The following is a 13,449-nucleotide window of genomic DNA, read 5'->3' as shown; positions in this document are numbered from 1 at the left end:
CAGCGCCAACTGCGCGCTACGCTTCCTCTCTCCCACCTTCAGAGCACCTGGCCAAAGCCACGTCTGCTCCTCTCTGGGGGCCCGCCCACGCCCCATCCCGTCCCCGCCCCTGCCGCACATTCCCTTCCTCCTCCCTGGCTCGCTCGCCCTGGGGACAAAACTCCGCCCACCCGCCCGCCCGCCCGGGAGCCAAGGGCCCATCCGCGCCCGCCCGGACACCTGCCTTGCCCTTCTTCTCTTTAACGACGCTCGCCTCGCTCCAGTCTCCCGATTCACTGCAAGGAACGCATCCACGCACCAACTCGCGCTGCCACCCACACGCTCCTCCCCTTCCCTGGGCACCACCTCGCGCCCCCGCCCCTCCCACCAGCCCCTCCCACCCCGACACAGACACACACACACACACACACACGCGCGCGCGCGCGCGCGCTCTGGCTCACTCTACCCACACTCCAGAAATCCTCCCCTTTTGCACAACCGGCGGAAACCAAGCTGCCGCGCCGGGAGGGTCGCTCACAGACTCCAGGTGGCACCGGCACCCGCACCCGCAAGACCCCAGCGTGCCTAACGTCATGGTCGCGCAGGCCCTTGATTCTCTGCGTCCCGCTTCGCCGCCGCGCTATCGTGCCAACGCGGCTTCCTCTTCCACCGCGAGAGCCACCCACGGCACCAAAGTCCACCACCGTCCTCCATCCCTCTCCCACCCCGACCTCCACCTCTCCTCCCCTCCACACACACCCACACGCACACACACACGCAAAAGCGAGGACTCCGAGGAAACTTCCCGTGGGCACGGGAAGCACCCGGAGACCCACGGCCGCCCGCGGCTCCTCCGCACCGCTGCAGGGGGCTTGTCCGGTTGAAGCGAGTGTGTCCCAGCAGGTGTGCGCGGCGCACCGGCTGACCGCTCGGCCTCGAGAGGGGACACCTCTGATCACAGAGCAAATCCCCGGCGGACAGGGGTGCCCAAGTTGGGGCGGGAAGGAGACTGAGGTGTGCGATGGACCTTGGGAGGCATCCACAGAAGAGGACGGATACAGACAGGGGTGGACAGAGGGACGGACGGCGCCTATCTTGGCGAGGCACGGGGCGAGGCGGGATGGGAAACTGTGAAACGTGCAACTGTGAAAAGTGTGCGTGAGTGGGGGGGGGGTGGGTGGTGGAGGACGCCGCTCATCGGGGGTGCGGGCTGGGGCGCGGAGGTGGCGAAAGGGACCACTGGGTAACACGCTGGCCCCTTTGCCAAAGGATGGAAGGGACCGACGTGTCCTGCAATTGGAATGACAAGTTGGCGACAAGTGCGCCCAGTCCCCCGGGGTGCCTCGACCGCCACCCACCTGCCTGGCTGCTGGGTTGTCTTCCCCCGTGGCTCCCACGGCACCTCCCCGCTGTCTCACCTCCAGTGCCCCGGGGAGTCCGGGCCGTGCCCGGATGCCTCTTCCCTCCTCCACCTCCCGGGCACGGCGGTCGGACTCTGCGCTCGCATCGGCGCCCAAGACCGGCGTGCCCCTGGGGTCCGCTGTCCGTCGCCGGGGAGAGACGCAGCCAGCCAGGTCGTGGCGCTCCCGCCCCGCGTGGGGCAGGGAAGCCGCCCGAGAGGTGGCAGGCCCGAGGGGGGCTGCTCGGCCAGGTGACGGGACTCAGGGCTGCGCGTGGCTCACCTGACCCACGCGCCCGGCACCGCCACCGCGGGCACCTCAGGAGGGAGGACAGGATGGCTCGTCAGCCTGGCCAGCTAGGAGCGCCACCGGAGGGGGCGGTGGGGGTCCGAGCGCACTCGGGGGGCAGGGGCGCCTGCGCACACTGGTGGTCCCGGCCGGGGACAGAGGCCGCCCCGCCCACTCGCGTCTCGGGCTGTGGAAGCGAAGGTGCCAGGCGAGCGCGTGCGCGGGGGGGGGGGGGGGGCGAAGGGGAGAGGCGATGCCGAGGGCCTCCGGTGGGCCAGCCAGGCCAAAAGGCTCGGACGGGCCGAGGTGGCAGGGCGAGGCCGGGGCCGCCCGTCGGGGCGTGGCAGGTGGCCTTGTGTGCACCCCTCCATCGTGGCGGCGGGGCCCGCGACAAGCTAGCCAGCTCTGGCCTGGCGTGCTGGCGTGGGCTAAAAGGGGGTGGTGCGGGTGCACTGGGGGCGAGACGGTGGGTGGCTCGGCTCGGCTCGGCCGGCCGGGAGGGGAGGCCCCGGAGGGCCAGAGGAAGAAGAAAGGCTTCCCTGACCGGGAATCGAACCCGGGCCGCGGCGGTGAGAGCGCCGAATCCTAACCACTAGACCACCAGGGAGCGACAGGCTGCGCGCCTGGCCTGCACCCCCTGGACCCAGCGCCTCCATTCCACCCACGCGGCTCCGCTTGGGCCCCGAGGCCCCTGCCTCTGCACGTCCAGCCGCCCGCGGGCCCCACGCAGTCCACCCGGCCCGCTGGCAGCACCCGCAAAACGCTGCGCGCCGGCCGCCCTCGCACCCGCACGCCGCCTCGGGCCACGTGCCCAGCGCCCAGCGCCCAGCGGGCCGGCACGCCGTCCCCCACTGCCAGCGCCCGGCGGGCCTGGCCAGGAGGGCCCCGGAGCGGCGCAAAAGGTCGGGCGGCTGCGTTGGCCGGGAATCGAACCCGGGTCAACTGCTTGGAAGGCAGCTATGCTCACCACTATACCACCAACGCTGCACGGCCCGGGCCGGCCCGACGCGGCCGGCCCAGGGTGCGCTCCGCGCCTTCTCGCCTTGGCGCTCTCTTGCCGCCGCCGCCGCCGCGCCTCCGCCGCCCGGCGCAGCCCTGCCCCGACGTCCCGCCCGGCCGCAGCTCTGCCCGGCCACCACGGGCTGCGGCCACCACGGGCTGCGGCCGCCCGGCGCCCCAGCCTCGCCCCTCCGACTCAGCTGCACCGGCCGGTCGCCGGGCACGCCCGCCCGCCCGCCCACCTGCCCGCCCCGCGCCCCGCGCCCCGCGCCCACCGCCGCCCGCCTCTGGAGGGCGCTCTGGCCGCCTGGCCGCTCTCGGGCCCTCGGAGGCCGGCTGGGGAGCCCCGCCACGTCCCCGGCCCGGCGTCTTCCGCGTCCTCCGCGGCCTGCAGCTAGCGGCCCAGCCCGGCCCCGCGCGGGAAGGAGCAGAGGGGGCGGGCGCCAGGCCACACCACCTCCCGCATCCAGACGGGACCGGACCCATCTGCCTCCCACCCGAGCGACACCCACGGCGGCTGCGCGGCTGGGCGGCTGGGCGGCACGTCGCCGAGGAGCTCGCTGTGGCTGCCGCGGGGACCACACGAGGCCCCGGCTGCGCGGTGGCGACCCAGCGTCCGGCCTCGAGCCACGCAAAGGGCTGGGGCCGGTGGACGGTGGGCAGGCCGGGCACGCGCCGCCGGACGGCCGAGAAGAAGCGCCCCTGCCCCTCGGGAGCAAGAGGTGGCACCCAGAGCTGCGCAGGCCACCAAAAAGGGCGTCTTGCCTCCCCGTCGGGGAATCGAACCCCGGTCTCCCGCGTGACAGGCGGGGATACTCACCACTATACTAACGAGGACGGCGGCGGCCGGCCACCCGGCCGCCCGACCCCTCTCCGGCTGCCTCCCCACGCCTGCCCCTGCCTGCCCTCGACGCCCTGCCCTGCACGGGCGCCCGACACGGGCCACGCCCCACCCGACCCCAGCCCCGCTTCGGCCCCCTCTCCCGCACGGCAGCCCCCGGCCCCGACTCCGAGTCCGCCCGGACCCGGGGCCCACACACGGACCCGGACGGCGCTCAGTACTCCCAACGAGCGCTGCCTCTCTCTCGTCTGCCAGGCGGGCATCGCGCCGGGAGAAAAGGCCCCAGACGGCAAGCGGGACTGCGAGGGCGAGGGCGAGGGCGAGGGCGAGGAAGGCGGGGTGGGGAGCAGGGCAAGGGGCGCCGATGCTGCACGGGGCCTGCAGGGAGCTGGGGGTGGGGGTGCGACTGCGACGGGAGCCGCGCTGGCGGCGGCGGCGGCGGCGGCGGCGGCGGCGGCGGCGGCGGCGAAGCGGCTGGCCGTGCTCCTCCGGGGCCGCCGCGCGTGTCTCGCCCCTTGCGCACCCACACAGCCGCCAGCCGGGCGCCATGACGGCCAAGGACACCAGCGTTAGCGCCGCGTCCCAGCCAGGCCAGCGGCGACGCGCTCACACCCGCCGTCAGGATGGCCGAGCGGTCTAAGGCGCTGCGTTCAGGTCGCAGTCTCCCCTGGAGGCGTGGGTTCGAATCCCACTCCTGACACGCCCACCTTTTGGCCCGCCCCACACAGCAGCCACGCCACCCGGGCCTGGACCACACCCTCTCGCGGCCGCGGCCCGCCTCGCACCCGAGCACACGCTGCCCGGGACCGAGCTCCAGCCCCTCCACCCTCGCCGCCTCGGGCTCTGAGCGCGCGCGCGCGCGCGCGCGCTCGCACACACACACACACGCACGCACTCCCCGGCGACTCGAGCGCCTTTCCCACACCCGCAGGCTTCGCTGACTTCGCACCTGCTGCTTTCTGGAGGCTCTTTGGTCCTCCTTCTCGTCTATTCCCGCCCCTGCCCTCCTCACCCCGGCACTCGCGAACCAGCCCAGGCTGCAAAGCTCCCCGCGCTTCCCGCTCCCACATGTGGCCGCTGGACAGCGCCTGGCTCTTCCAGCCAGCCGTCCGCTTCCGCCGCCCCCGGGAACACGCACCCACCCCACCGGCACCCCGTGCTTTTCCCCCGGCCCTAGTCCATTCTCTCCACACCCTCCCGAGGCGGCCCACACGATTCTCCACCTGGGGGCCTTCCCCTGGCCACACCTACCTGCCTGCCTGTCTGCCTCCCGGGAGCCATACAGCCCAGCCGTCTGCTGGCCAGCCGGCGGCGCGGACCCCTCCCTTCTGTGGGCCTGGCTCACGAGTCCAAGCCGGGAAGGTGGCTGCAGGGAGCAGTGAGCGGAAGCCCTAGACCCCCCCGGGCCATCCAGCCGGGCGCCACGGCGCATCTCCTGGCTCGGGGAGGCCGCCGGCCGGCCGCTCCGCCCCAGCGTTCCTCCCGGATCCAAGACCGCCCTCCTGCCTCCCAACCTGTCAAGGCACCCAGCCGGACCCCTAGGGAGAGGCGCCGGCCAGCGCGCTCAGGCCTTTGCTCTCTTGGCCCGAGACGCACTCAGAGGCGCAGGCGGCGCTACCTGGCCTCTAACTCCGTCCGACAGACGCCGGCGCGAGCGCAAACACACACACACACACACACACACACACACACACACACACACACAAAGACACACAGCCCACCCATCCCCGCCCCCGGCCCCACGGCTCCACACACGAGAGGTCCGTTCCCCACCTCGTCTGCCGGGACACACACTGCACGCGCGAGAAAACCATCCGCCAAAGGGACTTTGGCTCGGGGCTGGGAGCAGCTGAAGGCAAGGTCCCTCGCCTGCCTGCACCTGCCACAGATGGCTCCGGCTGTTTGGGGTTCGGGCGCTGGCCGGGCTGGGTCCGGCTCCTGGCTGCCTCTGGGGACACGGGCAGGCTGTGGCGGCGGCCCTGGACCAGGGACAAAGCACAGGATGAGCCCAGTCCGCCTCCGTGCCTTCCTCTGCCCGGACGTCCGCGCCGCGCCGCGCCGCGCCCCGCCCCGCCCCGCCCCGCCCCGCCCCAGGGGCTGGCTCTCCGCGTGCCTGGAGCCTGTCTTGCAGACTGCCCGCCTCCTGCTCCCACGGAGAAGACGCTCACGCTCACGCTCACGCTCACGCTCACGCTCACTCCTGGCGGGGACCGGCAACGGAGGCGGCCGGCGCCGCTGGGGAAGCCCTCTGTGGACCACGTCCGTGGGCGCATGGGTGGTTCAGTGGTAGAATTCTCGCCTGCCACGCGGGAGGCCCGGGTTCGATTCCCGGCCCATGCAACGCGCCATCCCCTTTTGGCCCCGCAGCGCCAACTGCGCGCTACGCTTCCTCTCTCCCACCTTCAGAGCACCTGGCCAAAGCCACGTCTGCTCCTCTCTGGGGGCCCGCCCACGCCCCATCACGTCCCCGCCCCTGCCCCTGCCGCACATTCCCTTCCTCCTCCCTGGCTCGCTCGCCCTGGGGACAAAACTCCGCCCGCCCGGGAGCCAAGGGCCCATCCGCGCCCGCCCGGACACCTGCCTTGCCCTTCTTTTCTTTAACGACGCTCGCCTCGCTCCAGTCTCCCGATTCACTGCAAGGAACGCATCCACGCACCAACTCGCGCTGCCACCCACACGCTCCTCCCCTTCCCTGGGCACCACCTCGCGCCCCCGCCCCTCCCACCAGCCCCTCCCACCCCGACACAGACACACACACACACACACACACGCGCGCGCGCGCGCGCGCTCTGGCTCACTCTACCCACACTCCAGAAATCCTCCCCTTTTGCACAACCGGCGGAAACCAAGCTGCCGCGCCGGGAGGGTCGCTCACAGACTCCAGGTGGCACCGGCACCCGCACCCGCAAGACCCCAGCGTGCCTAACGTCATGGTCGCGCAGGCCCTTGATTCTCTGCGTCCCGCTTCGCCGCCGCGCTATCGTGCCAACGCGGCTTCCTCTTCCACCGCGAGAGCCACCCACGGCACCAAAGTCCACCACCGTCCTCCATCCCTCTCCCACCCCGACCTCCACCTCTCCTCCCCTCCACACACACCCACACGCACACACACACGCAAAAGCGAGGACTCCGAGGAAACTTCCCGTGGGCACGGGAAGCACCCGGAGACCCACGGCCGCCCGCGGCTCCTCCGCACCGCTGCAGGGGGCTTGTCCGGTTGAAGCGAGTGTGTCCCAGCAGGTGTGCGCGGCGCACCGGCTGACCGCTCGGCCTCGAGAGGGGACACCTCTGATCACAGAGCAAATCCCCGGCGGACAGGGGTGCCCAAGTTGGGGCGGGAAGGAGACTGAGGTGTGCGATGGACCTTGGGAGGCATCCACAGAAGAGGACGGATACAGACAGGGGTGGACAGAGGGACGGACGGCGCCTATCTTGGCGAGGCACGGGGCGAGGCGGGATGGGAAACTGTGAAACGTGCAACTGTGAAAAGTGTGCGTGAGTGGGGGGGGGGTGGGTGGTGGAGGACGCCGCTCATCGGGGGTGCGGGCTGGGGCGCGGAGGTGGCGAAAGGGACCACTGGGTAACACGCTGGCCCCTTTGCCAAAGGATGGAAGGGACCGACGTGTCCTGCAATTGGAATGACAAGTTGGCGACAAGTGCGCCCAGTCCCCCGGGGTGCCTCGACCGCCACCCACCTGCCTGGCTGCTGGGTTGTCTTCCCCCGTGGCTCCCACGGCACCTCCCCGCTGTCTCACCTCCAGTGCCCCGGGGAGTCCGGGCCGTGCCCGGATGCCTCTTCCCTCCTCCACCTCCCGGGCACGGCGGTCGGACTCTGTGCTCGCATCGGCGCCCAAGACCGGCGTGCCCCTGGGGTCCGCTGTCCGTCGCCGGGGAGAGACGCAGCCAGCCAGGTCGTGGCGCTCCCGCCCCGCGTGGGGCAGGGAAGCCGCCCGAGAGGTGGCAGGCCCGAGGGGGGCTGCTCGGCCAGGTGACGGGACTCAGGGCTGCGCGGGGCTCACCTGACCCACGCGCCCGGCACCGCCACCGCGGGCACCTCAGGAGGGAGGACAGGATGGCTCGTCAGCCTGGCCAGCTAGGAGCGCCACCGGAGGGGGCGGTGGGGGTCCGAGCGCACTCGGGGGGCAGGGGCGCCTGCGCACACTGGTGGTCCCGGCCGGGGACAGAGGCCGCCCCGCCCACTCGCGTCTCGGGCTGTGGAAGCGAAGGTGCCAGGCGAGCGCGTGCGCGGGGGGGGGGGGGGCGAAGGGGAGAGGCGATGCCGAGGGCCTCCGGTGGGCCAGCCAGGCCAAAAGGCTCGGACGGGCCGAGGTGGCAGGGCGAGGCCGGGGCCGCCCGTCGGGGCGTGGCAGGTGGCCTTGTGTGCACCCCTCCATCTTGGCGGCGGGGCCCGCGACAAGCTAGCCAGCTCTGGCCTGGCGTGCTGGCGTGGGCTAAAAGGGGGTGGTGCGGGTGCACTGGGGGCGAGACGGTGGGTGGCTCGGCTCGGCTCGGCCGGCCGGGAGGGGAGGCCCCGGAGGGCCAGAGGAAGAAGAAAGGCTTCCCTGACCGGGAATCGAACCCGGGCCGCGGCGGTGAGAGCGCCGAATCCTAACCACTAGACCACCAGGGAGCGACAGGCTGCGCGCCTGGCCTGCACCCCCTGGACCCAGCGCCTCCATTCCACCCACGCGGCTCCGCTTGGGCCCCGAGGCCCCTGCCTCTGCACGTCCAGCCGCCCGCGGGCCCCACGCAGTCCACCCGGCCCGCTGGCAGCACCCGCAAAACGCTGCGCGCCGGCCGCCCTCGCACCCGCACGCCGCCTCGGGCCACGTGCCCAGCGCCCAGCGCCCAGCGGGCCGGCACGCCGTCCCCCACTGCCAGCGCCCGGCGGGCCTGGCCAGGAGGGCCCCGGAGCGGCGCAAAAGGTCGGGCGGCTGCGTTGGCCGGGAATCGAACCCGGGTCAACTGCTTGGAAGGCAGCTATGCTCACCACTATACCACCAACGCTGCACGGCCCGGGCCGGCCCGACGCGGCCGGCCCAGGGTGCGCTCCGCGCCTTCTCGCCTTGGCGCTCTCTTGCCGCCGCCGCCGCCGCGCCTCCGCCGCCCGGCGCAGCCCTGCCCCGACGTCCCGCCCGGCCGCAGCTCTGCCCGGCCACCACGGGCTGCGGCCACCACGGGCTGCGGCCGCCCGGCGCCCCAGCCTCGCCCCTCCGACTCAGCTGCACCGGCCGGTCGCCGGGCACGCCCGCCCGCCCGCCCACCTGCCCGCCCCGCGCCCCGCGCCCCGCGCCCACCGCCGCCCGCCTCTGGAGGGCGCTCTGGCCGCCTGGCCGCTCTCGGGCCCTCGGAGGCCGGCTGGGGAGCCCCGCCACGTCCCCGGCCCGGCGTCTTCCGCGTCCTCCGCGGCCCGCAGCTAGCGGCCCAGCCCGGCCCCGCGCGGGAAGGAGCAGAGGGGGCGGGCGCCAGGCCACACCACCTCCCGCATCCAGACGGGACCGGACCCATCTGCCTCCCACCCGAGCGACACCCACGGCGGCTGCGCGGCTGGGCGGCTGGGCGGCACGTCGCCGAGGAGCTCGCTGTGGCTGCCGCGGGGACCACACGAGGCCCCGGCTGCGCGGTGGCGACCCAGCGTCCGGCCTCGAGCCACGCAAAGGGCTGGGGCCGGTGGACGGTGGGCAGGCCGGGCACGCGCCGCCGGACGGCCGAGAAGAAGCGCCCCTGCCCCTCGGGAGCAAGAGGTGGCACCCAGAGCTGCGCAGGCCACCAAAAAGGGCGTCTTGCCTCCCCGTCGGGGAATCGAACCCCGGTCTCCCGCGTGACAGGCGGGGATACTCACCACTATACTAACGAGGACGGCGGCGGCCGGCCACCCGGGCGCCCGACCCCTCTCCGGCTGCCTCCCCACGCCTGCCCCTGCCTGCCCTCGACGCCCTGCCCTGCACGGGCGCCCGACACGGGCCACGCCCCACCCGACCCCAGCCCCGCTTCGGCCCCCTCTCCCGCACGGCAGCCCCCGGCCCCGACTCCGAGTCCGCCCGGACCCGGGGCCCACACACGGACCCGGACGGCGCTCAGTACTCCCAACGAGCGCTGCCTCTCTCTCGTCTGCCAGGCGGGCATCGCGCCGGGAGAAAAGGCCCCAGACGGCAAGCGGGACTGCGAGGGCGAGGGCGAGGGCGAGGGCGAGGAAGGCGGGGTGGGGAGCAGGGCAAGGGGCGCCGACGCTGCACGGGGCCTGCAGGGAGCTGGGGGTGGGGGTGCGACTGCGACGGGAGCCGCGCTGGCGGCGGCGGCGGCGGCGGCGGCGGCGGCGGCGAAGCGGCTGGCCGTGCTCCTCCGGGGCCGCCGCGCGTGTCTCGCCCCTTGCGCACCCACACAGCCGCCAGCCGGGCGCCATGACGGCCAAGGACACCAGCGTTAGCGCCGCGTCCCAGCCAGGCCAGCGGCGACGCGCTCACACCCGCCGTCAGGATGGCCGAGCGGTCTAAGGCGCTGCGTTCAGGTCGCAGTCTCCCCTGGAGGCGTGGGTTCGAATCCCACTCCTGACACGCCCACCTTTTGGCCCGCCCCACACAGCAGCCACGCCACCCGGGCCTGGACCACACCCTCTCGCGGCCGCGGCCCGCCTCGCACCCGAGCACACGCTGCCCGGGACCGAGCTCCAGCCCCTCCACCCTCGCCGCCTCGGGCTCTGAGCGCGCGCGCGCGCGCGCGCGCTCGCACACACACACACACGCACGCACTCCCCGGCGACTCGAGCGCCTTTCCCACACCCGCAGGCTTCGCTGACTTCGCACCTGCTGCTTTCTGGAGGCTCTTTGGTCCTCCTTCTCGTCTATTCCCGCCCCTGCCCTCCTCACCCCGGCACTCGCGAACCAGCCCAGGCTGCAAAGCTCCCCGCGCTTCCCGCTCCCACATGTGGCCGCTGGACAGCGCCTGGCTCTTCCAGCCAGCCGTCCGCTTCCGCCGCCCCCGGGAACACGCACCCACCCCACCGGCACCCCGTGCTTTTCCCCCGGCCCTAGTCCATTCTCTCCACACCCTCCCGAGGCGGCCCACACGATTCTCCACCTGGGGGCCTTCCCCTGGCCACACCTACCTGCCTGCCTGTCTGCCTCCCGGGAGCCATACAGCCCAGCCGTCTGCTGGCCAGCCGGCGGCGCGGACCCCTCCCTTCTGTGGGCCTGGCTCACGAGTCCAAGCCGGGAAGGTGGCTGCAGGGAGCAGTGAGCGGAAGCCCTAGACCCCCCCGGGCCATCCAGCCGGGCGCCACGGCGCATCTCCTGGCTCGGGGAGGCCGCCGGCCGGCCACTCCGCCCCAGCGTTCCTCCCGGATCCAAGACCGCCCTCCTGCCTCCCAACCTGTCAAGGCACCCAGCCGGACCCCTAGGGAGAGGCGCCGGCCAGCGCGCTCAGGCCTTTGCTCTCTTGGCCCGAGACGCACTCAGAGGCGCAGGCGGCGCTACCTGGCCTCTAACTCCGTCCGACAGACGCCGGCGCGAGCGCAAACACACACACACACACACACACACACACACACACACACACACACACAAAGACACACAGCCCACCCATCCCCGCCCCCGGCCCCACGGCTCCACACACGAGAGGTCCGTTCCCCACCCCGTCTGCCGGGACACACACTGCACGCGCGAGAAAACCATCCGCCAAAGGGACTTTGGCTCGGGGCTGGGAGCAGCTGAAGGCAAGGTCCCTCGCCTGCCTGCACCTGCCACAGATGGCTCCGGCTGTTTGGGGTTCGGGCGCTGGCCGGGCTGGGTCCGGCTCCTGGCTGCCTCTGGGGACACGGGCAGGCTGTGGCGGCGGCCCTGGACCAGGGACAAAGCACAGGATGAGCCCAGTCCGCCTCCGTGCCTTCCTCTGCCCGGACGTCCGCGCCGCGCCGCGCCGCGCCCCGCCCCGCCCCGCCCCAGGGGCTGGCTCTCCGCGTGCCTGGAGCCTGTCTTGCAGACTGCCCGCCTCCTGCTCCCACGGAGAAGACGCTCACGCTCACGCTCACGCTCACGCTCACGCTCACTCCTGGCGGGGACCGGCAACGGAGGCGGCCGGCGCCGCTGGGGAAGCCCTCTGTGGACCACGTCCGTGGGCGCATGGGTGGTTCAGTGGTAGAATTCTCGCCTGCCACGCGGGAGGCCCGGGTTCGATTCCCGGCCCATGCAACGCGCCATCCCCTTTTGGCCCCGCAGCGCCAACTGCGCGCTACGCTTCCTCTCTCCCACCTTCAGAGCACCTGGCCAAAGCCACGTCTGCTCCTCTCTGGGGGCCCGCCCACGCCCCATCACGTCCCCGCCCCTGCCGCACATTCCCTTCCTCCTCCCTGGCTCGCTCGCCCTGGGGACAAAACTCCGCCCACCCGCCCGCCCGCCCGGGAGCCAAGGGCCCATCCGCGCCCGCCCGGACACCTGCCTTGCCCTTCTTCTCTTTAACGACGCTCGCCTCGCTCCAGTCTCCCGATTCACTGCAAGGAACGCATCCACGCACCAACTCGCGCTGCCACCCACACGCTCCTCCCCTTCCCTGGGCACCACCTCGCGCCCCCGCCCCTCCCACCAGCCCCTCCCACCCCGACACAGACACACACACACACACACACACGCGCGCGCGCGCGCGCGCTCTGGCTCACTCTACCCACACTCCAGAAATCCTCCCCTTTTGCACAACCGGCGGAAACCAAGCTGCCGCGCCGGGAGGGTCGCTCACAGACTCCAGGTGGCACCGGCACCCGCACCCGCAAGACCCCAGCGTGCCTAACGTCATGGTCGCGCAGGCCCTTGATTCTCTGCGTCCCGCTTCGCCGCCGCGCTATCGTGCCAACGCGGCTTCCTCTTCCACCGCGAGAGCCACCCACGGCACCAAAGTCCACCACCGTCCTCCATCCCTCTCCCACCCCGACCTCCACCTCTCCTCCCCTCCACACACACCCACACGCACACACACACGCAAAAGCGAGGACTCCGAGGAAACTTCCCGTGGGCACGGGAAGCACCCGGAGACCCACGGCCGCCCGCGGCTCCTCCGCACCGCTGCAGGGGGCTTGTCCGGTTGAAGCGAGTGTGTCCCAGCAGGTGTGCGCGGCGCACCGGCTGACCGCTCGGCCTCGAGAGGGGACACCTCTGATCACAGAGCAAATCCCCGGCGGACAGGGGTGCCCAAGTTGGGGCGGGAAGGAGACTGAGGTGTGCGATGGACCTTGGGAGGCATCCACAGAAGAGGACGGATACAGACAGGGGTGGACAGAGGGACGGACGGCGCCTATCTTGGCGAGGCACGGGGCGAGGCGGGATGGGAAACTGTGAAACGTGCAACTGTGAAAAGTGTGCGTGAGTGGGGGGGGGGTGGGTGGTGGAGGACGCCGCTCATCGGGGGTGCGGGCTGGGGCGCGGAGGTGGCGAAAGGGACCACTGGGTAACACGCTGGCCCCTTTGCCAAAGGATGGAAGGGACCGACGTGTCCTGCAATTGGAATGACAAGTTGGCGACAAGTGCGCCCAGTCCCCCGGGGTGCCTCGACCGCCACCCACCTGCCTGGCTGCTGGGTTGTCTTCCCCCGTGGCTCCCACGGCACCTCCCCGCTGTCTCACCTCCAGTGCCCCGGGGAGTCCGGGCCGTGCCCGGATGCCTCTTCCCTCCTCCACCTCCCGGGCACGGCGGTCGGACTCTGTGCTCGCATCGGCGCCCAAGACCGGCGTGCCCCTGGGGTCCGCTGTCCGTCGCCGGGGAGAGACGCAGCCAGCCAGGTCGTGGCGCTCCCGCCCCGCGTGGGGCAGGGAAGCCGCCCGAGAGGTGGCAGGCCCGAGGGGGGCTGCTCGGCCAGGTGACGGGACTCAGGGCTGCGCGTGGCTCACCTGACCCACGCGCCCGGCACCGCCACCGCGGGCACCTCAGGAGGGAGGACAGGATGGCTCGTCAGCCTGGC

At 72.7% G+C, this 13,449-nt stretch overlaps 10 non-coding genes across 10 annotated transcripts; 4 read left to right on the top strand and 6 right to left on the bottom strand.

Annotated features, from left to right (window-relative positions):
* Positions 1-2,202: 2,202 nt before the first annotated feature.
* Positions 2,203-2,274, bottom strand: TRNAE-CUC (transfer RNA glutamic acid (anticodon CUC)). Its single transcript has one exon. It is a non-coding gene; the product is annotated as a tRNA-Glu (tRNA).
* A 305-nt stretch (positions 2,275-2,579) lies between these two features.
* On the bottom strand, positions 2,580-2,651 carry TRNAG-UCC (transfer RNA glycine (anticodon UCC)). Its single transcript has one exon. It is a non-coding gene; the product is annotated as a tRNA-Gly (tRNA).
* Positions 2,652-3,431: 780 nt separating this feature from the next.
* Positions 3,432-3,503, bottom strand: TRNAD-GUC (transfer RNA aspartic acid (anticodon GUC)). The gene has a single exon. It is a non-coding gene; the product is annotated as a tRNA-Asp (tRNA).
* Positions 3,504-4,124: 621 nt separating this feature from the next.
* On the top strand, positions 4,125-4,207 carry TRNAL-CAG (transfer RNA leucine (anticodon CAG)). The gene has a single exon. It is a non-coding gene; the product is annotated as a tRNA-Leu (tRNA).
* A 1,569-nt stretch (positions 4,208-5,776) lies between these two features.
* Positions 5,777-5,847, top strand: TRNAG-GCC (transfer RNA glycine (anticodon GCC)). Its single transcript has one exon. It is a non-coding gene; the product is annotated as a tRNA-Gly (tRNA).
* Positions 5,848-8,065: 2,218 nt separating this feature from the next.
* TRNAE-CUC (transfer RNA glutamic acid (anticodon CUC)) lies at positions 8,066-8,137 on the bottom strand. The gene has a single exon. It is a non-coding gene; the product is annotated as a tRNA-Glu (tRNA).
* Positions 8,138-8,442: 305 nt separating this feature from the next.
* On the bottom strand, positions 8,443-8,514 carry TRNAG-UCC (transfer RNA glycine (anticodon UCC)). The gene has a single exon. It is a non-coding gene; the product is annotated as a tRNA-Gly (tRNA).
* A 780-nt stretch (positions 8,515-9,294) lies between these two features.
* On the bottom strand, positions 9,295-9,366 carry TRNAD-GUC (transfer RNA aspartic acid (anticodon GUC)). Its single transcript has one exon. It is a non-coding gene; the product is annotated as a tRNA-Asp (tRNA).
* A 612-nt stretch (positions 9,367-9,978) lies between these two features.
* On the top strand, positions 9,979-10,061 carry TRNAL-CAG (transfer RNA leucine (anticodon CAG)). Its single transcript has one exon. It is a non-coding gene; the product is annotated as a tRNA-Leu (tRNA).
* A 1,561-nt stretch (positions 10,062-11,622) lies between these two features.
* On the top strand, positions 11,623-11,693 carry TRNAG-GCC (transfer RNA glycine (anticodon GCC)). Its single transcript has one exon. It is a non-coding gene; the product is annotated as a tRNA-Gly (tRNA).
* Positions 11,694-13,449: the final 1,756 nt, after the last annotated feature.

The sequence above is a fragment of the Lynx rufus genome, unplaced genomic scaffold (genome assembly GCF_022079265.1).
Source record: "Lynx rufus isolate CCGP_SWC_20201006 ecotype Redwood Valley unplaced genomic scaffold, mLynRuf1.p SCAF_15, whole genome shotgun sequence".
In the NCBI taxonomy this organism is placed as follows: domain Eukaryota; kingdom Metazoa; phylum Chordata; class Mammalia; order Carnivora; family Felidae; genus Lynx; species Lynx rufus.
Note: the sequence above shows the minus strand (reverse complement) of the source record. Positions and strands in the feature narration are given on the sequence as shown.